This window comes from Ailuropoda melanoleuca, chromosome 2 (genome assembly GCF_002007445.2).
Source record: "Ailuropoda melanoleuca isolate Jingjing chromosome 2, ASM200744v2, whole genome shotgun sequence".
Taxonomy (NCBI): Eukaryota; Metazoa; Chordata; class Mammalia; order Carnivora; family Ursidae; genus Ailuropoda; species Ailuropoda melanoleuca.
In genome coordinates this window covers 142213833-142239218 of record NC_048219.1, presented here as the reverse complement: position 1 = coordinate 142239218, position 25386 = coordinate 142213833, and the positions used below count along the sequence as shown (strand labels likewise).

Sequence of the window (25386 nt, the reverse complement as noted above, 5' to 3'; positions counted from 1 at the left end):
TGCCCTGCCGTGGGCGCGCCGCCCAAAGCCGGGCCCTGGGAAGGCAGACGGCGGGGCTGATGAGCGGTTCCCGACGTCGGAAGGGGCGTCGAGTTCTGTTTCCCGCGCTGCCCGCGGGACTCGAGCTCGACTCCCGCCCCTGGCTGCCCGCCCCGCTGAGCCGGCGCGTCCCGAGAGGCTGGGGCTACAGCCGGGGGCCGAGGGCGGCCCGGGGATGGGCGGAAGTCCGCGCAGAAACCCGGAAGGGGGGCGGCTGGCGGCGGGCGCTGCGGCCGTGCGCACGTGCTTCGGCCCCTTACTTACGCGTGGGCTTGCGAGTGGAGCGCGGCCGCGCCGTGCTTTCGGGGGAAGGCGGCGGCCCAGAGCGCCTCGCCCCGCGGCTGCTCGGATCTGAGGGGCGGGAGCCTGATGTTCGGGCTTCCAGTGCGACTCCTGCCCGACTCCGCCAGCAGTCCGGTCCAGGCGCTCCCGGTTCTGAACGTGAGGTCTTCGTTTCTGTTGGCCCCATGTTGGAAACTTGCAGAGGAAGCCGTGGGGGTCTCTCTCTTCCAGGCAAAAGGTGTGTGTGAGTGCGAGCCTGTGCCGAGGTATGTGAGCAGGAGTGAGCGTCCGGGAAGGACGAGAGTCTTTGTTCCCCAAACCTCTAGGGAGCGGTGGGGTGAAGGGTCAGGGCTACCTGAAGGTGAGGCAGCTTGTCCCACTTCAAAAGGGCAGGAAGGCCCCGGGAAACCCCGTCTTCCAAAATGACCCGAGTGCTGAGCATCGTAAAGAATGGTAGGAACAAACGAACAAACACTGCTCATGGAGACACAACTTGCCGTCATTCCTGTCCTGCCCACGGTGATCTCCTGGGAAGCTTATCACTACAGAGTGATGTATATTGCATCTGTTTACCTCTACTTGTCTCTTCTCTACTCCCAGCCATAGGTTGCAAGCTCTTCCTTTTCTTTTCACTACCACTTGATTGGATGTCTCCCTCTCTTCTTTGACTCTTCAGTCTCTCTCAAGCCTTTGGACATAGAAGGCAGTGTTAAGAGGTCGACTTTGGAGACGGACTGGTTGACTCTCAGCTCCACCACTAATTAGCTTTATGATTTGAGTCAAATTATGTATTTCCCTGCACTGCAGTTTCCATTGCTGTAAAATGGAGAAATAGTAGTAGCCACCTCACAAGGTTCACTGGGGGAGTAAGTGAAATGATTCATGTAGAGTTATCTAGTCTTACCTGTCAGAGCCTAGAGTGCCCACTTACTCCTAAGCCACCTTTGGTATCTCCCTTTCTGTACCCCTTTACTTCGTCACCTAATTTTTTAAAAAAGATTTTATTTATTTATTTGACAGAGAGAGACCGCCAGCGAGAGAGGGAACACAGCAGGGGGAGTGGGAGAAGAAGCAGGCTCCCAGTAGAGGAGCCTGATGTGGGGCTCGATCCCATAACGCCAGGATCACGCCCTGAGCCGAAGGCAGATGCTTAACGACTGAGCCACCCAGGCGCCCCCGTCACCTAATTTTTTTAAAAAAAAGATTTATTTGAGAGAGACACACACACACACACACACACACACACACACACACACACAGCAGGAGTGGGGGGAGGGGCACAGGGAGATGCAGACTCCCTGCTGAGCAGGGAGCCCTAAGTGGGCTCTATCCCAGGACGCTGAGATCATGGGCTGAGCCAAAGGCAGACACTTAACTGACTGAGCCACCCAGGCGCTCCTCACTTAAACGGATTACTTGACATGTTTTCTTTGTGTACAGATGGGTTTTTTCCCCCCATTTTAAAAAATTTTATTATGTTAGTCACCATACACCGTATAGATGGTTTTTCCCCTCAGCCTGCTTTTTAATTTCCTCAAACAGTTACTTTTTATTTATATGTGTTTATTTCAATATCAGTTCGATACAGTGTACATAGCTTGTATTCAATAAACATTTTTTGATTGCTTAATAAAATCTCACTGATTTTATTATCTAGAGAGATTTTCCTGGAAATTTAGAGTTATGGAAAAGGAAAACTCTTCAAGGGGCAGGGTAAGTAGAAGAAAACTTAATATGAGAAACTTATCTTGTTAGTTTAAGACCATAAAAAGGTATCACAAATCGTAATCTCATCTATATAAAGAAAAAAAAGACAATTGGAAGTGAATGTGCCAAATGAGTAGATGTCCTGATGTAGGAGGATTATGAGTGTGTTTTTTTTCTTCTCTTGCTTTATACGTTTAAGTCCTTTGCAACTTTTCCCCAGTCAGTATGTATTACATTGTTATTCAGGAAAAGTACTTGAATTGTTTACATAATTTAGCTAATAAGAATGACCATATTTTGGGTATTTAGAGATGGGGGAACAAACCTAAGAATAAAGCAACAGTTTCCTCCATTGTTTTCGCAGACCAGCCAGTCTTTTCTGATTCATGCTAGAAAATCAACTTACCAGTTGTCTCTACTCTAGAGACATAAGTTGTCTCTTCGTTTCCTTTTCAGTGACCAGAATCCTGTCTTGCCTATTTAGGGGGACTTCCTTTGAAGCATCAAGATCCCAAACAGGGAACCAAAATCATAGAAGGGTTCATATTAAAAACAGAGGCCAGGCAAAGTGAGTAGAATGGTTTTAATGGTTATTTCAACCAAGCTGTAAAAGTCTAGTGAACTTTGATCTTTCCAGTGATTCTCTTTTTGAGCTTAAAAATGCACCAGTGCCCTCCTGCTTGTATTACTATAACCCCCTTCTTTTTAATTGCCAAATTTACAATTTACTTCAAACTGAGTTACCTTCTGTTTCTATTGAAAATTAGGACAATACCTTGACTTATGTGTGCATAGTCATTCATTCAACAAAAATTACTAAATACTGGGGTGCTTGGGTGGCTCAGTCCATTAAGCGTCTGCCTTCGGCTCAGGTCATGATCTCAGGGTCCTGGGATTGAGCCCCACAGTGGGCTCCCTGCTCAGCAGGAAGTCAGCTTCTCCTTCTCACTCTCCCTCTGGGCTCGCCCTCTCTTTCTCTCAAATAAATAAACAAATAAAATCTTTTAAAAAAATTTACTAAATACCTACCAAGTGCCAGGCCTCAGGCTGTTGCTGGGAATACAAGACAAGACCTGGTCCTTTATCTTTCAGAAGCTTGGTGTCTAGATGATGGCCATGCATATATAAACAATGATGTATAGAGAATTATCTCAGAGGTGTTGGTAGGTCCCTGAGTAGACAAACACAGCAGCCAGTGGGACATGCAGGAGTAGCCAGTTTTCATGGGGCAAGAGGACAGCAAGAAGGAGGAGGCAGAAAAGCATCATAGAAAACTAGTTATCTGGGCTGATTTCAAATCTTTAGCTTATAAATGGTTAGTCCTTTCTGATGTGAGACTGTTTTTTTCTGTACTCTGATCATGTTGTCTTATACTCTAGCCATCTGATTATATTCTTTGATACATTAAAGGTATACCTTGTGATTCCTTCCTTTGTTGATAGGTAAGGTGAGTTTATGACATTCAGATTGTATTTCATCATATTCTAAGGACTGGCTAAAATTTAAAAATATGTGAGTCCTTTTAACATGTATGATTTAGACTTACAAGACAACTTAAGCCTTAAACTTTTTATTTTTACTTAAAACATAATTGTATGTTCATTCCCCAATTTTTAGGTGTTGGACTCACTGTGTGGGTCTGCTGATTGGAAATTCTCCTTGTTTTTCTTGTGTAAGCCCCACTCTTGATACTTTGGGTTTAGGATTTCCAATCTTTGCTTTTCTATAGTGGTAGAGAGAGCTCAAAGGTACTTGTAAAACAATACTACTGTGGAGTTCTTTTCCTTTATAATCTCTTTCTTCATCTTTTACAGTTTTCTCGCTTGCAACTAATTTGACATCAGTTTTTATGACTTACTTATTTTATTATTTATTTTTTAGTGACCTCTGTCTTTTCAAAGCATTCAGCTTCGCTTTTATATTATTTCTCATGTCTGGTTTTAAAATGTATTTGTTTTGAGTTTTCTTTTTTTGCACTCATATTTCATTTTTTATGTAATAGATATAAACACATTTTAGAATAAATAACTGATTTTTAAGCATGCAGCATAACCATCCTATACTGTTTAATTTTAAAAATGCCAGTCCATGATCTAGTGAATTTATGTCAACCCAATAAATTGATATGAAGACTTACACTTTGAAAAATACTGTGTTAAAGAGTAGCCTCCTAGTATTCAGTGCACCTGGCATCAGTGGGGGTTAGAGATAATTAGAGAGTGAAGGTTAGTCCAGCAAGTTGGTTAAATAGTGTTCCAATAAGAACCTTCTACTCTATTAAAATTTTGTTGTATTAAATTTCTGGGTGAACCACTAGGGTTTGTAAATCTTATTGCACTCAAATTTTGGCTGCTCTCTTTTGAGGTTTAAAGAAAGGTAGAGTGGATCTAAAACTCTTAAACTTAGAGTTAGTGCTAATGGCCGACAGAGTTCACATAATATATTTAACCAATATAACAGCCATTTTAAGGCCATTTGGTGATATCCTGTCATGGACAGAACAAGGAGATTGATTGGTAAAATGTCTAAGCCAATATAAGAAAAAAGTTTTCCTAGTTTATGATAATGTCTGGGGCCCCTAAGAACCTCCACTTAAGTCTTAGCCTTGGGTTCTTCATGGGCAAAGGACTTGAAAGATATTTGATGGAACCAGAAAAGGATATGTAAATGAATATTTGTTTAAGTTGAAATCAAGACCTTCTNGTCTTAGCCTTGGGTTCTTCATGGGCAAAGGACTTGAAAGATATTTGATGGAACCAGAAAAGGATATGTAAACGAATATTTGTTTAAGTTGAAATCAAGACCTTCTTTTTTTCTCAGTGGAGGCTTCACGTTACAAAAGGTATTGGGGGCTACTCTGCCAGAGAGTGTAGTAAAGGCAGTTGGGTATTTTCCTGGGTTGATAGCTCTATCTATGTTGGTCTGCACTACTAACTTTCAGAATTTTACTCCTTTACAAAATACCTGTTGTTCAGGGAAGATGGGGCCGGTGAAAGAATGGACTGTCTGTGGCAAAATATCCGGGATTTTCCATCTGTGGAGTTAGGTACTTCTATTCCCTTTTTAATGAGGGCACACAGTATGACAGCCTTCATTTCTGAGGATGTCAGGCCTAGAACCTTGGAAATAGGTTGGGTGTGGAGATTGCTGAGAAACAGGACTGGAGAAGGATGTGCACTAGGCACATCTCCTAGCATTACTAGCTGTTTGTTTGAATCTTCAAGGATGGATAGAGTTATAGAGTGATTGCAGTTATAGAGAGGATAGATTAATGTCAGAGAGAGAAGTCAACCAGTTCTGCAAACAGGGCCCAATGAGAGGTTGTCGGTATTATGTAGTCCCCAAAACTCACATTGTCAGTACAACCAGAGTAACCAGGCTCCCAAGGACTGATTCATGCTCACTGAAGACTCTTGAAAGAACTGAATGCCAGTTCACCATGGAGACATTCATCTCTAGTGACCAAAAGACTCGTGTATGTTCTCCTGGACCCTCACTGCTAATTCCTGGGTACCTTGGGGAACCATCCTAGTGACCAGAAGGTTGTTTAGTGATCTTAAAATCACAAGAGAGAAATGGATGTGTTATGGGTTGAATTGTGTCTGCAACAAATTCCTGTGTTGAAGCCCTAACCCCAGTACCTTGGAATGTGACTTTACTGGGAAATAGTCACTGCAGATGAAATTAGTTAAGATTAAGAGTAGAGTGGTGCCTAATCCAAATATGACTGGGATTATATAAAAGGGTCCCTTATAAAAAGGGGTGGGATCAAATTAAATTGTTATCAACTTTAAAAAAACTGTTATAGATATAAGTTGTCACAGAAGAACCTAATATAATCACAAACCAAAAACTATAGTAAATACACAAAAGATAAACAGAAAGGAATGTAAGTATACCACTAAAGAAAGTCATCACACCACCAAGGAAGAGAGGGACAGAAGAAAGAAATAGAGAGGAACTATAAAAACAGCCAGAAAACAATGAACAAAATGGCAATAAACACATACCTATTAATAATTACTTTAAATATAAATGGACTAAATTCTCCAATCAAAAGGCAGAGTGGCTGGATGGATTAAAAAAACATGCTACCTGCAAGAGACTCAGTTTAGATGTAAGGACGCACACAGACTGAACGTGAAGGGATGGAAGAAGATATTCCATACAAATGGAAACCAAAAGAAAGTTGGAATAGCTATAGTTCTATCAGACAAAACAGATTTTAAAACAAAAGACTAGGGGCGCCTGGGTGGCACAGCGGTTAAGTGTCTGCCTTCGGCTCAGGGTGTGATCCCGGTGTTATGGGATCAAGCCCCACATCAGGCTTCTCCGCTATGAGCCTGCTTCTTCCTCTCCCACTCCCCCTGCTTGTGTTCCCTCTCTCGCTGGCTGTCTCTATCTCTGTCAAATGAGTAAATAAATAAAATCTTAAAAAAAAATAAATAAAACAAAAGACTAAGAGACAAGGAAGGGTGTTACATAATGCTAAAGGGGTAATCCAAAAAGAAGATACAACATTTATAAATATATACCCAATATAGAAGCACCTAAATGTATAAATCAATGTTAACAGACCTAAAGGAAAAATAGCAATACTAGTAGAGGACATTAATACCCAGCTTACAATAATGGGTAGATCATCCAGACAGAAAATCAAAATGGAAACATTGGGCTTAAAGGATGTGTTAGGCCAGATGTACTTAATAGATATATTCAGAGTATTCCATCCAAAAGCAACAGAATATACATGCTTCTCAAGTATACATGGAACATTTTCCAAGATAGATTATATGCCACAAAACAAGTATTAATACATTTAAGAGGAATTAATCATATCAAGCATCTTTTCTGACCACAGTGGTATGAAACTAGAAATTAATTACATGAAGAAAACTGGAAAATTCACAAACATGTGGAGATTAAACAACATGCTATTGTATAACCAATGGTTCAACAAACAAATAAAAAGATAAAAAAATACTTTAAAACAAATGAAAATGGAAATGTAACATACTGAAATTTATGGGATGCAGCAAAAGTGGTTCTTTTTTCTTTTCTTTCCAAGTTTTTTTGTTGTTTGTTTTGAGAGAAAGAGAGAGAGAGCATGCAAGCACATCGGGAAGAGAGGGAGAGGGAGAGAGAGAATCTTAAGCAGAGCCAAAATCAAGAGTCATCTTTGACCTGAGCCAAAATCAAGAATCAGCTACTTAACCTACTGAGCCACCCAGGCACCCCATTTTCCAAATTTTTATTTAAATTACAGTTAGTTAGCATACAGTGTACTATTATTTCAAATATAGAATGTAGTGATTCATCACTAACACAACACCTGATGCTCATCACAAGTGTCCTCCTTAATAACCATCACCCATTTAACCCATCCCCCCCTGCCCACCTCCCCTTAAATAACCATCAGTTTGTTCTCTATAGTTGAGAGCAAAAGTAGTTCTAAGAGGGAAGTTTATAGTGATAAATTCCTACCTTAAGAAACAAGAGAGGCACCTGGGTGGCTCAACTGGTAAAGCGTCTGACTTCAATTCAGGTCATGATCTTGGGGTCCTGGGATCAAGCCCCACGTTGGGCTCCCAGCTCAGTGGGGAGTCTGCTTTCCCTCTCCCTCTCCTCTGCCCCTCCCCCTGCTCATCCTCTCTGTCTCTCTGTCTCTCTCTCAAATGAATAAATAATATCTTTAAAAAAAATAAAAACAAGAAAATTCTCAAATAAAAACCTAACTTTATACCTCAAGAAACTAGATGAAGAATAAATGAAGCCCAAATGTAGTAGAAGGGAGGAAAAACAAAGATTAGAGCAGAAATAAATGAAATAGAGACTAAAAAGATAATAGAAAAGATGAATGAAACTAAGAGCTGGTTCTTTGAAAAGATAACAAAATTGAAAGCATTTAGCTAGATTCACCAACAGAAAAAGAGGACCCAAATAAAATCAGAAATGAAAGAGGAGATGTTACAGCTGATAACACAGAAATACAGAGATCATAAGAGACTACTATGAACAATTTACACTAACAAATTGGACAAGCTAGAATAAATGGATAAATTCCTAGAAACATACAACCTACCAAGACTGAATCATGGTGAAATAGAAAATCTGAATAGACTGATTATTACTACTTACTACTACTGCTCCTTACTACTAGTAAGGAGATTGAATAAATAATCAAAAGCTCCCAACAAACAAAGTCCAGGACCAGATGACTTCACTGGTGAATTCTACCAAACATTCAAGGAAGAATTAATATGAATCCTTTTCAAACTCTTCAAAAAATAGGAGAGCAGGGAACTCCTATAAACAAATTTTACAAGGTCAGCATTACCCTGATAACAAAACCAGGCAAATATCCCACAGGAAAAGAGAATTACTGGCCAATATCCCTGCTGAACATAGATGCAAGAATCCTCAATAAAATACTAATAAACCAAATTCAACAATACATTAAAAGGCTCATATAACATGGATCAATGCAAGGATGGTTCAATGTCTGCAAATCAGTCAGTGTGATACACCACATTAACAAAATGTAGTATAAAAATCATATAATTAACTCAACAGATACAGAAAAGGCATTTGGCAAAATTCAATATCCATTTATGATAAAAACTCTCAACCAAGTGGGTATAGAGGGAATGTACATCAACATAATAAAGTCCATATATGATAAGTACACAGCTAACATCATACTTAATGGTGAAAAATTGAAGGCTTTTCCTCTAAGATCAGGAATAAGACATGGATGCCCACTCTTGCACTTTAATTCAACATAGTACTGAAAGTTGTAGCCAGAGCAACTAGGTAAGAAAAAAGAAATAAAAGTCATCCAAACTGGAAAGAAAGAAGTAAAATTCACTATTTGCAGATGACATGAAAATATATACAGGAAAACCCTAAAAACTACATCAAAAAGCTGTTAGAATCAACAAATTCAGTAAAATTATAGGATACAAAATTTACACTAAAAAATATGTTGCATTTTTATTTACTAATGTTGAGCTATCAGAAAGAGAATTAAGAAAACAATTTCATTTACAATTGCATCAAAAAGAATAAAGTACCCTGGAAAGAATTAAACCAAGGAGGTGAAAGCTTGTATATTAAAAACTACAAGACATTAATGAAAAAAATTGAAGACACAAATAAATGGGAAAATGTTCCATGCTCATGGATTGGAAGAATCAATATTGTTAAAATGTATATACTACTCAAAGCAATCTACAGTTTCCGTGAAATCTCTACCAAAATTCCAATGGCATTTTTCACAGAACTAGAACAATCCTAAAAAAATAGAAAAATCCTAAAATTTGTATGGAACAATAAAAAACCCTGAATGCTAAAGCAATCTTTTGAAAGAAGAACAAAGCTGGAGGCATCACACTCCCTGATTTCAAGCTATTACAAAGCTATAGTAATTTAAAACAATATGGTATTGGCATTAAAAACAGACACATAGTTCAACAGAACAGTATAGAGAGCTCAAAAATAAACCCACGCATATACGATCGATTATAAAAGGAGCCAAGAATATATTATGGGGAAAGGACAGTCGCTTTAGTAAATGATCTTAGGAAAATTGGACAGCCACATGCAAAAGAATGAAACTAGACCACTATCTTATAACATGCACAAAAATTAAATCAAAATGGATATTATTCAAAATACTTGAATGTAAGACCTGAAACCATAAAACTGCTGGAAAAAAACATAGATGGTAAGATCCTTGACATAGGTCTTGGTGATGATTTTTTTTTTTTTTAAGAGAGAGAGAGTGTGTCCGTGCAGAGGGGTGGGGGGGAGGGCAGAGGGAGAGAGAGAATCTTAAGCAGGCTCCACACTCAATGCAGAGCCCATTACAGGGCCCAATCTCATGACCCTGAGATCATGACCTGAGCTAAAATCAAGAGTCGGACACTTAACTGACTGAGCCACTCAGGCCCCCCTAGTGATGATTTTTTGAATCTGACACCCAAAGCAAAAATAACAAAAGCAAAATAATTAAGTGGGACTACATCAAACTGAAAAGCTTCTGCACAGTAAAGGAAACAGTCAACAAAATGAAAGTTCAGCCTCCTGAATGGGACAAAATATTTGCAAATCATATCTCTAATGAGGGCCTAATATCCAAAATATATAAAGAACTCAAGCAACACAATAGCAAAAGCCCAAAGAATCCAATTAAAAAATGGGCAGAGAATCTAGACATTTTTCCAAAGAAGACACACCGATGACCAGTAGGCTCACTGAAAGGTGCTCAACATCACTCATCATCAGGGAGATGCAAATGAAAACCACAATGAGATATCACCTCACACCTGTTAGAATGACTTATCAAAAAGAAGAAATAACAAATGTTGGTGAGGATGTGGGGAAAAGGAAACCCTTATGCACCGTTGATGGGAATGTAAATTGGTGCAGCTGCTCTGGAAAACAGTATGGGGGATCCTCAAAAAATTAAAAATAGAGCTACTACATAATCTGGCAATTCCACTTTTAGGTATTTATTTGAAGCAAATGAAAACATTAATTCAAAAAGATACATGCACCCCCATGTTCGTTGCTGCATTATTTACAATAGGCGAGATGTGGAAACAGCCTAAGTGTCCATTCATAGATAAATGGATAAAAAAAATTGGGGTATACCCTCCCCACATGCACAGAATATTACTTAGCCATAAAAAAGACTGAAGTCTTGCCATTTGTGATAACATGGGTGGAAGTGGAGAGTACTGTGCTAAGTGAAATAAGACATGGAAAGACAAATACTGTATGATCTCTCTTATATGTGGAATCTAGACCAAAAAAATATAATTAAGCTCATAGATACAGAGAACAGATTGGTGGTTGACAGAGGCAGGGGGTGGTGGGAGTAAGAGAAATGGGTGAACATTTTTTCTTTTTTAGTTTAAATAAATTGAATAAAAACAATGATAATTCTATTGTTGAACAAAAAAATAACACTTAAATAAAAATTCTCCTTCAGATGCAGAGGTTAATTAAATATGATTATTAAAATGTCAAAAGCAAATTCTAGTCTTATAAACTGGCATGAAATTTAACAAAATGTTAATCTAATTATATTTAAGTGACAAAAATAACATTGTTTTTTGAATATTGCATCAAGAAATAAAGTCAAGAAATAAAGATTTAAGCAAACAAAAGGAAATAACCTAACCAGAACCCCAACTCCCCAAGATCATAACAGTTTCAACCTAGAAGTATTCTTCCATGGAGTGCCTGGGTGGCACAGTCCATTAAGCGACTGACTTTTGGTTTCTGCTCAGGTCATGATCTCAGGGTTGTGAGATCAAGTCCTGTGTTGGACTCTGTGCTCAATGCAGAGCCTGCTTAAGACTCTCTCTCCTCTCTCTCTGCCCCTCCTCTATCTTTTCTCTCTCTCTCAAATGAAAAAAAAAAGTATTTTTCCAGATTTTTGCCTGTGTGTGTAAATATTCAAAAGGAAAATTTTAGAAAAGTTTTTGTTTATTTGTCAGAGAGCAAAAGAGAGAGAGAGAGAGAGGGAGGGAGCACAAGCAGGGGGAGGGGGAGTGGGAGAAGCAGCTCCCTGCTGAGCAAGGAGCCCAAAGGAGGACTTGATCTCAGGACCCTGGGATCGTGACCTGAGCCAAAGGGAGACGCTGAACTGACTAAGCCACCCAGGTGTCCCCAAGAGGAAATATTTTAAATGTATAATTATACATAGAGACGTATATACGTACAAATACAAAGCCTGCATTTGTTCCTTAACGATAGAATGTAAACAGCTGTATACATCAGTGCATATGCTTCTGTAACATCATCTATATAATTAAAAAAAAGTGAAGGGGCACCTGGGTAGTGCAGTCAGTTGAGCAGCTGACTCTTTGGCTCAGGTCATGATCTCAGGGTCCTGGGATTGAGCCCCGGGTCGGGCTTCGCGTGCAGCCTGGAGTCTGCTTCTCTCTCTCTCCCTCTGCCCCTCCCTGCCCCGTTCACTTGCATGTTCTCTCTCTATCTCAAATAAATGAATGAAAAAAAATTTTTTTAAAAAGTGAAATTTGGGCACAGACACATATAGAGGGAGGAAATGATAAGAAGATGAAGGCAGAGATTCAGGGATTTGGTGATGCTTCTATAAACCAAGACAATAGGTTACCAAAGATGACCAGTAAACCACCAAAAGCTGGGAGATAGGCCTGGAAGGAATTCTTCCTCACTGCCCTTACTCAGAAGGAACCAATTTTGCTAACACTTGATTTCAGAGGTCTAGTCTCCAGAACTGTGGGACAATAAAGTGTTCAAACCATCTAGTTGGTTTGAACTCTATTGCGGCAGCCCTAAGAAACTGATACAGATGGCTTCGCAGACTGATCATGTCGTGGAGCCTGATGAATTGCCTCGTAGTCCTGTCTGTGACCAGATTATCTGTAATCCCTAGATCCAGTCTTTGTTCCTTTGGCAGTGCTAGAAAACTGCTCCCCAAGAAACCTTTGGGTTTCCTTTTCCTAAATCCAAGAACATCTTCTCTGCTCCATTTATACTCTTTCTTCTCATGGGTTAATACCGTTTATTATACCTCAGTTCTCTTCATCACACTTGTTATGTCTCATAGTACACCTGTGTTCCTCCCGCCAAGTCTTTATACACATGACCCAGACTACTGAAGAAGGAGATTTATGATCCCTGCCCTTTGAAATTTTGATTTGTAAGTTTGTGGTTGAATCCAAGAACCATCATTTTTAATAAGCACCACAGGTGCTGTTCACCTCATCGATTGTCTGTTGATTCATATCAGTTTCTTTCTTAGAGCATAATCAAAATGCCAAGCTTTGGAGACACCCAGCATAGTCCAACTTTGGATAAAGTCTTAACTTTATGTATTTAGGCATTCCAACCCTAAGAGTTCGGAAGTAGATGGGGTGTCAGAGCCAGCCTCATTCATTCACTCATTCAACAAAGTTTTTTGAGCACTGCATAGACATAAATGCCTTACCTTCTAACTGGGAGGAAAGAGCTGATAAATCAATCAGTATACTAGGCGGGCAGTCCTGTAGAAGAAAATAAGCAGGGGAGGGAGCGTGTGAGTGCAGAGGGTCTTGTAGGCATTGCGGTTTGCAGTGGGCCATCCTGGGTAGGCCTCATTGGCAGAGTGACTTGAAAGTGAGCCATGTGGCTCTCTAGAAGTCGAGTGTCCCAGGCAAAGAGGACAGCCAGTCTAACGTCCCTGATCAGAAGCTGAGCATGCCTGGCATGAGAGAGGGAGCGGTGTGACAGGGGCTGAGGTCTGAAAAGGTACGGGGAGCCAGGTCATGCACTTACAGGGCATTGCAAGGTCATTGGCTTATACTCAAGTGAGATGGGAGCCACTGGAAGAGTCTGAGCGGTGACATGATCTGACTTACATTTTTAAAGTATCACCCAGGCTGCTGTAGGGGGAATGGTCGCAGAAGCAGGGAGACCAGTTAGGAGATGACTCCGGTAATCCAGGTGAGATGTGGATGGCTGGGAACAGGGTGGTAGCGCCGGATCTGGGGAGAGGTGGTTGGATGTTGTGTATATTGTGAAGGCAGAACCAATCATTTTCTGACTGATTGGATGTGAATGTTGGAGAAGAGAGACATTAAAGAGGACTCTACTCAGGGTGAATCTTGGAATTTTTGCTTGGGATGCTGAGCAGAAGCATCCCCAAATAAGGAAGCACATGGTCCGCGTGTTGCTGGCAGCCATCCTGTGTTCATGAGGACAGCCAGCCTGAGGGTGGAGCCCATGCCGCATTGGCAGGGCAGAGTGGCAGGAAGAAATTGTCCTGAGGGCGGTGCTGAGCCCTGGAGTCCACACCTGAAGCCGAATCCACCTTTGCACTTCCAGTTACAAGAGCCAATGAGTCCCCTTTGTTACTTTGTTATTTGCATCCCAAGCACTACTCTGCTGCCTATTGGGACATGTCTTTCAGAGGCACCATTCACCTAAAGAAACTTCTCACAGTCCTATCAGAACCAGCCTCCAGACCTCAGGGCTAACTTTCTCCAAATGTTCTTTCTTATGCCTCTCCCGTCTCATTGGTCCCTTGGCCCATTGTCATCTTAAGACAAGGGTACTGCCTCAGGGGCAAGGCCAGACGAGCCGACCTGGCAGAAGGTCTGAAGTGATTAGCCGAACAGCCCTGTTCCTCATAGTAGTCGCTGTGCCTGCATGTTACCAAATGGAGAGCAGAGATTAGGTGACTTACCCAAGATCAAAAAGTCTTCTATTTCAAATCTAAGATTAGTTTGTCTGATTAGCCAGTCACAATCTATATGTCACAGAGAAGAGAGTAGAGCTTTTCAGGAGGAGGCCACCTGGCTGGTTGCTTCACTGACGGGCAGTATATTGGGACAGATAGCGCAGATCTAATCCTTAGCTTTACAGTTGCAATAATGACTGGGCCCCTTCACTCAGGGTGATTAAGCTGAGAGGGATTAATTCATCATAGTCAAATTTACAAGCGACTGATGTATAAATCAGCTTGTCATGTTATTTATAATGGGAAATGTTTCTCACACTTGAACTTGTGGACCCTTGCCTATATCCCTGTTTGGGAAATATTGCTTTCATACTTACATTATAAGATGATCGCCTGACTGCAACAGATGATCGCCTGACTGCAACAGTCATAAAGGTAAAACCGGTCTGGGCATTGATATTACCTGGCTTTACTCTGTAAAAAGGTGGTGATCCAGGTGATGCTTGTGTTAAAGTTTTATGTATCTTTCAAATGAAAACACAACACTTAAAGATTTTCCTAAGGAATTCATGGACCTCTGAGAATTTGATTAAAGACTCCAATATGAAAAACAATGCAATAGGAGAAAGGCTTTGAACACTGGGGCCGGTTATGTATACAGGATGCTCTAAAGCAAGTCTACTCAGGAAACCGGATTGTAGATCTGAAGGCAGATTGTTGGTGTAGAATAAGGGCAGAGGGAGTTGGCTGTTCTCAGGGAACACAGCCCTCAGACAAGGGGAGCTAGTTATCCTATCTGCACTTATTCTACAAATACTTCCGTTTAAGACTACCAGTCATGGAGAACCGAGTTCCATCTTTCTTCGATTATGGTAGAGAAGCACTGACAAATTATTATTCACTAACTTCCTTTTTCCTAGACTCCTCTTGAATCCGTGAACCCTCCCTGCCAATGCATCATTTCAAGGTAAATAGGAAGTGTGCTCTCTTCCTGACAAGGAAGGAGCTTGGACCAGATTGGTGGAACGCCAAAGCCCATGCATGCTCTTTCCAGTTAGCATGGGGCTAGTTTCTATCATTGAACTAAACTTACGAGGGACCCTTATATTTCTATAGGAGATGGTAAAAGCAACTTTAAAAAAAATCTCTTCCAATGTAGTCTACAGAGACTCTGAGAATCCATCATTCTTCTCAAATGACTTCACCTTGTGTTCTCCCCCTACTTTTAGATCTGCCTTTAACAAACCCTCCCTTTTCCCACCTCCAGCCTCAACTGAGCAACTGGGGAGCACTCACCGCCCATTGTCACATATCCCTCCTGGCTTTGGAACCAGACTGGACTAGAGCCAGACTCAGTGCTGGGCTGCCTCCAAGCAGGCTGGAGAATGCATCCTGTTCCCAGGCAGCGATTCCAAGGGCAGCATTCAATCGCCAGTTCTTCCCTGGCCCATCAGAGCCCGGCAAGGGCATGTAATCCCTTAGGCCATTTGGCCAATGCCTGCCTAGTAGGGTCAGAAGTGGGGGAAGGGGTGCCTGGGAAGCAATGAGAAATGAGAGGGCTCCCAGGGAGCATGCCCGGAAGCCCAGGAGCAGTGCTCTGGAGTATTCAGTCCTTGACCCAGCGCTAAGCCAGTATTCCTTCTGATTGGTCAGTGCCTAGGCCATACCAGTTATTAAATATTTTGTTTATCAGCCCTGCATCTAAGACAGGCAGCACTCAACCAAATGGCATAGAAGAAGCTGGATTCAAATGCATGGTACAGCAGTAAGACATTCCCATTTTGTGCAAGGCCCAGGTTAGGTGTGTTGAGGCAGACATTAGAGGGCGGGGAAGTTGGGTGTAGCTGGAAGCTGGAAATCAGGGAATGAATGATATCACCTTTCTTTCATTACTTGTATAACCTTGGGCAAAAGAACAGCTGGGTTCTCATTCTGGTGATTGGATCTCGAGCAAATCACTTCATCTTGTCAAAGTTAATTCATCTACAAGATAGGAGGATGGGTGGGGTGATAGTGAGACACGGGGTTGCTTGATGCAGGTAGGAAGTCAGGAATGCAGCCTTAAGAACGGGTAGGTGAGGGATGGTGTTTATTTATATATTGAGCCTTTCTGTGGAAGAAAGCATCCGTTTTCTCCCTGTGCTTTAACAGAATATATTTAGTGTTTCTAGACCAGGCCTTGGAGTTGAGCATCTGGCAAAAGATGGAAAAAATAAACAGGTGTATTCAACATCAACCTGATAATTTGCCCAGAGTCTCAGTATTTTTGCTCGAAGCAGGACGTGTCTCTTGTCAGGTCAAATCACAATTAAACCATGCTTCTTTCTTCTTAGTGAAAACAATTTTTCTCGTCATTTAAGTTCTTACTTATTTCTCCTCTGAAAGGCTTACATCACGCAGCCACATGTGACATTGCCATCTGAGCATAGCGTAGGGTATGTACATGTCCGGCATGGATTAGTTCATTATCACTTTTTTTAGTACTTGGTAAACAAAAAAAAAAGAATCATTTGTTGGTTATATTTTTTTCTGTGCAAGTAGAATTGCTTAATAGAAGAAAAGGAAATAGAGCAACTGTTACTAAATGACCCAAAAGCAGAAGTCGAGTTCCTTTCACATGAGTGTTCAAGTGTTTCAGCCACGTACTCTGGTCTTGGCAGCTCGGAATTGGGGAAGGCCTGAACTGTGTCGTGCAAAGTCAATAGTGAAGATCTATGAGCCATCAGAGGAAAGCGGGCAAGAGGTGGACGTGTGGAGGTGGTGTTGAGGGTAAATCTTGGAGCAAAACCACTCAGCATGAGCGCCCCTTGGAACTGAGTTATAATCACGTAGCAGAAACACATGCTGCATACTTTCTAATTTCTCAGAACACGTTGTGTTTCAGGAACTTTGTCGAAACTGGCTCTGTGCAAGACCAAACCCCTGACTGGCTGAACAGTAAGATAATTTTCTAGATTGGGGAGCCATTTGGCATCTGAAAGTCTTGAAAATACCCGTATTACAAAGTAGCTTAGAGCTTGGGACAGAGATTACGATTTTAACAATAGGCACTTACATGTGAATTGTTATCATTGGTTGGACAAATACCAAATTTATCCAACACAGAGTTCCTAGCCTCTTTTATCTCCATAAAAACTATAAATATAGTACCAAGTGGGAAATAAAGGCTGCTGGGTGAGTGGTAAAATAGCCGATTGTTTCTCTGGCGAAGAGAATTTTCACAACTCGTTCATGGGCCACTGAATTAACGCAAAGACTTGCTGTCGGCTATTAATTATCTGCTATAAAAACTTGGTATCTGTTTTTCGTCCTGAGAAAAGAGCAGTTGTGATTGTAGTTCTCGGAATAAGAACGGTACTGATGGAGTTTTCACAGGGGGGAGCTTTGTTACACAGAAAGGATTTGGGGGTGTTATTTTATCACATTCTACCTCCGAAAATTAAGTTTTCTGATGGCTTTTGTTGTTAAAACGCAAGTGTTGTAAATATTTGCGAGGCCCTCATTTCTGCGTACTCCGAGCTGAACCCACTGTGAGGTTCCCCCAAAAGGAGAGAGCTCTGCCCTTGTTCTCAACACGTTTGCCATCTGGCTGGGGGGAGTTTTTATAGTAATGGCTACCTATGGTTCACGACTCTTATTAGCAAGATGATCCATCTAAATTTGGCAAAGGAACTGCTCCAATTTGAGGGCTTTAAAAAAAGAAAATCTCAGGCCAATGAAGATTATTAAAAGCACTTGCAACCACTTGCTCAGACCGGTAGCCAATTCCTTTGACCTGGTGACCAAAGATTTTTCAAAGTAATTCCTTGTGTCGTGAGGCTGAGCTGCTTTTTGTCATAGTATCTCCATCTCCTAGCTGGCTTGTGATGACGAGAGCTTGCACGCATCCCCGCTGTCCTCTGCTTGCTGCAAACAGTGCCCAACTCGTGTGTTCAAATGAGACACAAGTCGGTGCTCAACTCTTTTTGTTTTTTTGTTTTGTTCTGTTTTGTTTTTGTTTGCTTGTTTGGTTTTTGTTTTTTTTTTTGGGCTCAACTCTCTAGGTCACCAGTCAGAGCCCCCGGGTCCTCCCTAGCGAGTTCCTCAGTCACCTGACGGTCTCACAGTCTCTGGTCCCTCCACCTTCAGCCCCTCCCACACGACAGAGCTGGACTAACCCTTCTCAATGATGGCTTCTACCTTATCAGGCGCTTCTTTAGGAATTTATTTAACAACCATGCACAGAACTGAATGCAAGCTCCTCACGCTAGAATTTGCAGCCTTCCTCAGCTCACCAGCCGGCCGTGGATGATCTCAGCGCCTATGCCCTGCTACGGTGAGCGCTGCTCCCATCTGGTCTCTGCTCTTCTTTCCCCTTCCACTTTCTCCTTTTCCCTTTCCCCACCTTGGCTCTCTATCCTTATACTGATCTCCTTGCCTTTGTTTGTACCGTTTCTCATTTTCTCGTCTATTCATTCATTAAATAGACATTGAGCTTCTGCTATACTAGGCAGTGTTTTGGGCCCTGGGGATACACACTCAGCAATTTGGATGACACCATCTCCTCTTTTCCCTCAGTCCAACGCACACAGTGCCCTCAAGAGCCAGTTCAAGCCTCAGCATCCCAAAGTTCTCTGGACTGACTCCTGCAGACCACGAAGCCCCCCGAGTATAATGGCTAGGAGCGGAAGTCTGGGGATCAGATAATTCTGGGTTGGAATTTCCGCTCTGCAGCAGGCATCTGTGGCATACTAGACAAGGGATGCAACTTTTTTTTTTTTAAAGATTTTATTTATTTATTTGAGAGAGAGTGAGAGCACGAGAAGGGGGAGGGTTGGAGGGAGAAGTAGACTCCTCGCCGAGCCGGGAGCCTGAGGCTGGCTCGATCCGGGATTCTGGGACCATGACCCCAGCCTAAGGCAGACGCTTAACCAACTGAGCCACCCAGCCGTCCCGGTGTGCAACCTTTCTAAGCCTTCTAGAGCCTCGTCTATCAAGTGCGGATCATAGTTCATTGTGGGCTTGTTGAGCAAGTGAAGAGAAGGAGCAGTCCGCGGTGGTGTTGCCCTTATTATCTTTCTCTTCTCTCAGGCTTCAGCGGGGAAGTGGTGCCCGGTTACTTGAGAACAAGTGACTATTGCTTGCCGTGCTTTTGTGTGTCTCACGAAGCTCCTTCCTCGCTCAGCAGCACGTAATAAGGGTGTGTGAATGTGTGGACAGTCAGAGGATGCTTGGCTGTCTCATCTCTGCTGCTGGATCCCCAATTCCTCAGGAACACTGGCTTCTGGCTGTCTTTCTATATGACCTCCCGCCATCATGACGGACTCTTCTGTGAACTGAAAGCCATCGAGAGAGATGCAGGTATCTTATTTGATCTGAGGCTAATGGGAGAGAGAAACCTTTACAAACCAGAGGATGCCTGGTTTTCCAGCTAGTGTTAAGCGGCCGTAACAAAGTATAACCCATGGCTTCAATTTGGTCTGTCAAAGATGGAATTAAAAGAAAATTTGAAGTTTCACAACATAGTTCTCTCTATTACGGGTGCTGCTGTGCATTAAAATTGTCCATGTGAGGCTCATTGGGATGGGCAGAGATTCAATCACTGCTAATGGCTTCAGGAAATGGGGTGGTGAGAATTAGGGTCATCCATCCCAATTGGGGCAAGAAAGAGAAGCAGGAAATGTGTTTTTCAATCTTGACATCTTGCCAGCTGGAGCTAGAAGGAAATGTTTTTCTGAACTCATTGAACAGCCTACTCACAAATCATAGAGATAGCGGCGTTCGCTGAGAATAGATATAATTTTTATGTGGTCTGGCTAAAGACTTGCACCACCCCCTCAGAGTTGTACAGAGCACGCCTTGGGGGCCCCTGAAACTATACCACCCCAAGAGGTAGAAACCCACTTTAGCAAACGCCGTAACTGGCTTTATGCAGTGGGGCTATTTACATATTTCCCAGTAATAGTAATTTAGTATAAGAGAAATACAACATGCCTATTTAACCGTCAATGGATGGCTAAGATTTCATTTACTTGGTATAATATTTAGGTGTGGTATCTGATTTTGCATATTGATGTTAAATAGTGTTAAAAAATGAGTATTCTGAACAGGTTACAAACCAACCTTGTCGTCTTCAAAAATTTTGTTTTTACATGATCTCATCTGGTTCTTATGACAATCCTTGGGACAAGGTTCTGGGTAGATTACTGTCATCATGTTACAGGTGGAGAAAGAGAAAGGTTAAATGCTCAAGGTCACCAAGCCTCTAAGTAGGAGAGCTAGGATAAGAGTCCTAGTGGCCATTATGTTTATTATTATTATTATTATCATGATGATTATTATATTGACTTTCTGACATACTTCTCTGCTTTTCTTCTCCTCTGTCCTGTACTCAGAGATTGCCCCTGAGCTGCTTCTGTCTACCCTGGGCTGGGGAGTACAGGGTCCTTGACTAGGTCCTTGACTTTCATGGGGGCAGGTAGGGGCTGGAAGCCTGGCCTGGCCCTCCTGGCTTGGTTCCTAGTTTTGCTTGGGGCTCGGCCTGAGTGGGATGCTTAGAACTGGAGCCTTTTCATGTTTTTCTGGTTTCTAGAAATGAAACAAGGCGCCAGAAACCCCTGCAGCAGGGAGCATTAGTTCCAAGCAGGGTGTTCCCTGCCAGGCTCCTCCTGCAGGAGGGTCTGCCTGAAGGCATTCCGTGTCCCCAGTCTTGGTGTGTGATCCCTCTGACGAGTTTTAAAGATGTATCACGTTCAGTGTCCGGATCTAACTATTGGCTTAGAGTAAAAATGCAGTCGGTTACATGGTTTCATTTCATTAAAAAACAAAAACAAAAAACATTTCTTAAAGTTGGGAGCCACACATGTTTGCTAATTTATGCTGAAGCTTTAGGAAGGGCCACGCCCTAGCCCCAGAGGAGTCAGGCTGGATGACGAGACTCCGGGAAGGAGCCGTGGTGACCAGCACCGGCGGACATTTGCTGGTTTGGTCATGGGGTGCCGTTCAGCAGGGGCCAGGACTCTGGCAGTTCATAATCTGCAAGAGAGATCATTCACTCTCTTTTGGTTTTTGCTTGAATTTTCTTTGGGTGGGAGGGGGGAGAGGGAGGAAGAAACACACCCCAAATTCCAAGTAATGGAACTTCATTATGTTGGAAGCACCGAGGCTGTGTGACTGGGGGAGGGCTTTAACTGGACCAGAAAATGTAAAAGCCTTGCTCCCTGGTAGCTGGAACTCATCCACATTGCACATCTGCATTCAGTCTCTGCCCGTGCTGTTCACGGCTGTTTCTGAGGGCAAGGACCTGGGTTCTGGATGCTCACGAATCAGAACGATGCCAGGGGAAACCCAGGAACATTTTGGAGCTCTCCCCAGAGCATGCAAAATAGGCACCCCTCTCATTCAGTCCACCTGACCCACTGCCTGGGTACAGTGGGCACAGTGGATGCCAAAGGCTGCCGGGGAAGGCATGACTTTGAAAGTCTCTTTAATAGGCTGTAAGAACATGCTTTCCCACATAAACTCTGAGACATCTGGGGAGAGAGAGCGATTGGAAGAAAGATGGGTGGAGGCAGGGAGACCTTCTCTGTACAGACTAAGCCAAGAGTGCAACAGCAGCCTCAGTGTGCCAGAGGAAGGCAGGCCGAGAGCCAAGAAGCTCTGAGCAAAAGCTAAGCACAGGGCAGGCCCCTTGCCCAGCAGAGTCACTGGCCTAGAAGAGGTGGATGGTGCCCGCCAGTTGCCTCAGCAACGGGGGTGGGAGGTTGGAACCCCGTGGAGTTCCTTAGAACTCTGGGCTTCAAGGGGGGGACTCCTTATCCTTTCCTAACTTCGTGGTGAGCAGCTGGGGAGCCTGAAGGGACCGTGGTGCTTTGGGGCTTCAGGAACCACTTTCTCCCTGGCCAGCGGAGTCCCTGGCCTTTGTGTGACCAGGCGCGGACAGTGTCACGGCAGCAGCTGTGGGTCTGTCTCTCCGGCTACAATCTGCATGTAAAATCATACTCGTTCTGCATCCTAACCCTTTCAGGACAGATGTGACTTAATTTTTAAGTTGTCATCATAGTTTCTGAGTCTCCAGTGTCCTCCACGACTTAGTTTTCCCCTCTCCCACGCAGGCAAGAAAGAAACAGAGCATCACGATGCTTCAAGTGTGTCATCTGCCAAGTTCTAAGAGGATCAGGCCCCAGGAGAGGAGGTGGCCTCATGGACACCAGATGTGTGCTGCCACAGCGGGGGCCCAGAGGGACCAGCAGGACCAGCCTCCTTCATGCCTGGGCAACACCCTCTCTTCAGCCCTCTTCTTTTCTAAAACTAAATTGCATTCCCTAGGCCGCTGTACTCGATTTCCTGGCTCCCAGAAATCTCTGGTGTGAGAGCAGGCAGAGGAATCTCCTGGGGTGTATTTGGAAGGAAGGGAGTAAGCTCAGGGTTGGATAACTTCCACAAGCGGAATCTAAATCAGTGGGTTTTTAATCCTGCTGCACAATAGAATCATCTGGGAGCTGTTAAAAAATTGCAACGCCCAGGCCCAGGCCAGAGATTCAGTTCAACAGGCCTGGACAAAGGGTTTTTTTTGACAAAGGTATTTTTGGGAGCAATTCCCAGGCTCTTCAGAGATGTGACTAGGGTTGAGAACACTGGTAAAGGTCCCTGTGTGCTACATAACAAGTCCAAACCTTATTTGTCTGCAGGAAACCCCCAAGTCTGGGCCGGTCAGGCAGCTGTGCGGGGTGGTGGAGACCTCTTTCTTCATCCTTAATCTACCAGATACGCCCTCTATGGAGTTCTAAAACTTGAGGGAGGTGGCCCTGGGTAAGAAGAACCCAATAACGGCACCATTCTAGTAAGGGAAGCCAGTAGAGGAGAGAGATAAACTCAGAGCACTGGGGCGGGGTGGGGGGTGGCAGGGAGAGGGAGAGATGAGTTGATTTTTTTCTTTACATCTAAAATAAAACCCAGAGGAGGGTGGGCGGCAGACAAGAGGAGGGAAGAAAGGGAAGTGAAACAGCAGACCGAGTCATGAACGAAAATGAGAGAATCCAGGAGACAGCACCCCCGCCCTGCCTCTCACACCTGTTCTTTGAGAATCTCAGAAGGTGGAGCTTTTGACTCAAACAATTAAAATTGCAAGTGGCCTTCCTTGGAAATCTGTCCCAAATCTCTGAATAGCTGTGGCTCTGGCAGCTGCTTTGGGACAGTTATTTCAGTGTCCCAGAGGAAAGATATTTTGGGGTTTAGTCCTTGCCAGAAATAAGAAGCCAAGGGAAAAGGAGAAACATTACAGAATTTCCAAAAATATTTTGATAGCAATGCAAAACTTTGTGGAGGCTTAAGGAAAAATTAGAGTACACTCTTATTTTAAAAATGCCTAGTGGACTGGCTTTGTATTTTGGCTAGTAGCTGCGTTCTGTCATCCTCTGTTGTCAACTGCAAAAGGGCCTGTGAGTTCAGTCGCAGGTGTGGGAGTGTATGTGTGTACGTGTGTGTGCGTGTGTACCCCGAGCTGTATATTGATAGTGTTATGATTTGTATGTATGGAATAGGTAAGGCCTATGTAAGTTTTAAAATAATATGGAACTTTGCCTGTTTGGGAACATGAAGAAAATGACATCAGATCTAAGTCTGGCAGAAAAGTGAAGCACCAAAGGCTTCGGTTAGTTATTTCAAATTGGACCATGCATCTCAAGAAACCAAACACGACCCTACCTATCGATGGGCATCAGGGCATCGTCGGCCCTTTACCACAACTCAGGGGTCTTTCGTGGTCCTGCTGGGAAATAATGCGCTCTGAATGAAGCTCGTGGTTTTCCTCTTCCAGTCCTTCTTCCCTCCATCAACTCCTGCTTCTCTTGCGTGAAAGAAGGAAAAGTCTTAAAGCGTCCAACAGTCTTAGTGGTTAAAGGACTTTGTTCCTCCCCTGTGGCCTGGCAATAAGACAATTTTATGGGTTCTTATTTTTAATTCGCTTAAGCTATTAGTTGTTGTTCTATAATATTTTATTTGTTATAATGTGCTCATTTTCTCTGGAAGCACCTGAGGGCTGTGTTGTACAGGGTGCAATTTTAAAAATAAAATAATGTTAATTATGCCCCGGAGGTTGGCAGATGTGGACTTAAGAATTATTGCATTATAAGGGTATCCCTCAGTTATGTGCCTGCTCATAAAAGTCTGACCATCAGTCAGCTTGTCCGGGCAGCCAAAACTGTAGAATCATTTAGGGATCAAGGGTACCGAAAGTGCCAGAGCTTTGCTTATCTCAGCAAAAAGGGCTTTATGCACTTTGGGACCTTAAGTAACCAACATTTATGTCCATGGTGGAAAATGAAAGTGAAGGATCTGAGAGAACAAGATTTTCTTAGCAGTCAAACATGGGAGCCCTTGGGAAGGACGGGCAGCTAGTACTGACCCTCATTTTGCTCTGGCACTCAGCAAGTGAGCAAACAATACCTGCTCCATAAGGTGGGTATTAAAAAACTGACCCCAGTGGCTTTTTTTTCTCTAATTTTTCCTCAATAAGGGAAAGAAATTGTATTTTTTTATTTAAAGGAAGAGGGAAAAAAAGTATTTTTATTCATAGGATTATACCTGTAGGAATTTCATTTCTTTGAATTTTAAAATAAACATGTAAACTGCCCCAAAGCAGAGTTTTAAGTTCATATTGTTACTAAATTTAAGATTGAGTTTAATTAAGAAAGTCTTCAAGTTGAATTGTTAATTGGTAATGATAGTTAAAAGTTTACACTTCTTCCTAGTTTATAAAAAGCATTCACATGCTTGCTCACTTAACTTTCACAACATGGAGAGGAAGATGAGGCAGGTTTTATTATCTCTACTTTATGGATGGGGAGGCCAAGGCTCAGAAAAGTTAAGGATCTTCCCCAAGTCACGAAACTGGTACAGGAAGCGGGTGCCTGGGTGGCTCAGTTGGTTAAGTTTCCAGGTCTGGATTTGGGCTCAGATCATGATCTCAGGGTCCTGGGATTGAGCGCAGGGTCACCTTGGGCTCCATGCTGGGGGGGGGGGATCTGCTCGTGATTTTTCTCCCCCTCCCTATCCCTCCCCTCCGCGCTCAAGTGTGTTCTCTCTCTCAAATAAATAAATAAATCTTAAAAAAATGCTGGTACCTGAAGAATGTAAGTCTTTTGATTCCAAATCCATGCTTTACC

General features: G+C 42.8%; 1 long non-coding RNA gene across 2 annotated transcripts; it reads left to right on the top strand.

The window, feature by feature from the left end:
- Positions 1-2020: 2020 nt before the first annotated feature.
- LOC117801096 lies at positions 2021-25386 on the top strand. Of its 2 annotated transcripts, XR_004623494.1 has the most exons (4): positions 12048-17179; positions 18430-18557; positions 19313-19582; positions 22336-25386. It is a non-coding gene; the product is annotated as an uncharacterized LOC117801096 (long non-coding RNA). The 2 variants fall into 2 exon arrangements; XR_004623495.1 differs by lacking the exons at positions 12048-17179; positions 18430-18557 and adding an exon at positions 2021-2596.